The sequence below is a fragment of the Henckelia pumila genome, chromosome 2, assembly GCF_033568475.1.
Source record: "Henckelia pumila isolate YLH828 chromosome 2, ASM3356847v2, whole genome shotgun sequence".
Taxonomy (NCBI): domain Eukaryota; kingdom Viridiplantae; phylum Streptophyta; class Magnoliopsida; order Lamiales; family Gesneriaceae; genus Henckelia; species Henckelia pumila.
This window is the reverse complement of record NC_133121.1, coordinates 49,989,161-49,991,527: the sequence shown is the minus strand read 5'-3', so window position 1 is coordinate 49,991,527 and position 2,367 is coordinate 49,989,161.

The following is a 2,367-nucleotide window of genomic DNA, read 5'->3' as shown; positions in this document are numbered from 1 at the left end:
GCTCCATGTGTACATATCAACTGTATGAGTAGGTGTCCGTCAAGCCAAGTGTTGGCCGAGGGTCCTTGTAGTAACTCTTGTATGAAAATCTTTATTTTAATAATATTTCAGTTAATTAGTATGTCACATATTTATGGTTGTACATTATTATTCCTTATGACCTAAGACAACATTGAGACTCAATGTGCTAGTGCTACACTTTGACTTGTTTACCGACTCAAGTGGGGTCATCAGGTGGCAAGGTTGGGTATAGTGTCGTAACATGTAAGAGTCGATGATTTGTAGTCGGGGATTCACTGCTTACCTTCGGGTATGGATATCCTATGCGATCTCATGTATTTGTAGTTTGATAATCTCTGATCAGAGTAGGTGATAATTAAGAAAGAAGTTTCTTTAATTAAACATTCTATGCAACTACGTCATGACACATGGTTATCAATTCTATGAAAACCCTAGATTTACCAATGATTGTCGAATCGGTCGGGATATATGAGTTGAAGGGATCGTAATGTATGCTAACAATAATTGAATGGTTCTTGCAGGAACTATCATTTGATACCTATGAAGTCATGTAAGCGATGATGCTAGACGTTTAAAATGACTGGTTGGATACCATCAAACTTGATTTATGACGTTTTTATTATCAAAGAGTTGATAAGTAAGAATGAAGCTATTATAGTATGTTAATATAGGGACTTGTTGATCCTGAATCATATGGAGATGTAACACATTTCTAATTGTATCATTGAACCATTGAGGTTCATACAAGTACTGATTTTCTAGAACGGGTCTGAATAAAAATTAGCACAATGAGTTCAATATCTTATAAAGGAGTTTATATGCGTGAGAAATTAGAAGTACAACTTCTAAAAGGAGAATAAAGAGAAATTTAACTTTTAATTTGTGAAAGTGTTTCATGATTAAAAGTTTACTTAAATAAATAATTTATTTTTGAAAATGGTGATTTTCAAAACTATTATTATGAACATAATTAAATTAATTCAAGATTTGAATTAATTAAACACTAGTGAACCTTGTAGACTCCAAATAATTTAATTAATTCAAGTATTGAATTAATTAAACACTATTAGGTATTGTTGAGAAAAATAGAAACAATATTGAATAATCATTCTACTAATGGGCTTGAATGATTTCAGGTAGGATTTAATTAATCGATTGGACTTAAATGGGTTTGGGTATGAGTTTGTCAATTAATTAAATATTAAGTTCATGGGCCTTGTATGTATATTTTTGACTTAAAATACATACAATACATGTAAGAGAGAAGATGAATGGTTGCAAGACAAGATGCACAATATACAATGTATGATTTAACTTTTGTCATAACACACTTCACTCCAAGAACCAAGACAAGCTTCCTCTCCTGTCTCTCACCATGTCGGTCCACCCCCTCTCCAATATCCTCCAATTTATGCCTTCATCTTGTGTAGATGAGGCTATAGATCCTCAATGAAAAATACTCTAAATGTTCCAGTGCATATATTGGGTGGATCTAGTTTGACTAGTTATGGACCTAATTTGAAAGAAATCTGTTTTGAGCAAGGTATTCTCTTAGAAGCTTCAGTCCATTTGAGCAAGGTGTGTTCTTGGAAGGTTGTAGAGGAGGTAAAAACTTGTTGCGTGTTTTATTCGCTCGCAAGCTCACGGTGTCAAGTTTTAATATAGAATGAGTAAACTATCGTTCCCATTGAAAAGTAATAATTGATATCATACTAAATATATGAAACTAATATAATCTTAATATTATAGAGAGCTATGAAAGTTGAGTGATATTTAATTACTGAAATTTGCAATAAAATAAATATGAAATTCCAAAACAAATGTCAAATGGAGATAAGTTCTAGATGTTCGATTTTACTCGACTTTAACCATGTTCAATTTCTAAAGGTATCTAAATCGGAAGTTCTTCTAGTTTACTAGCCAAGAATTCTTAATATTTTATATTCCCTTTCCCAAGTGGAAAATATAACATTCGAATCTAATATCGAGTTTAGTATTCCTAACTGAAATCAAATACAAGTCCGATAAACAACATGAAAATTCTCTAATGGCTTTATTGACATTATAGGCCTTCCGAACTCTATAAACACCAATGATATATTTTCCTATGGTCCTATTCAAAGTCTCATCTTTCAAGTGTCAGATTTCAAATAAATATAAAAATTCAATTAGTAAACATTTAATTGAATGCAATGGAATCAGGAAAACATAAGTAAACTAACGAAGAGTTCTAATATATAAATCAAAAGATCAAAAACATGGTACCAGTCAAGCTACGTCACCCCTCTACATGAAAAGTTTATTTCATGATGAATTCAATAAAATAACCAAACATGTTCTGAAAAT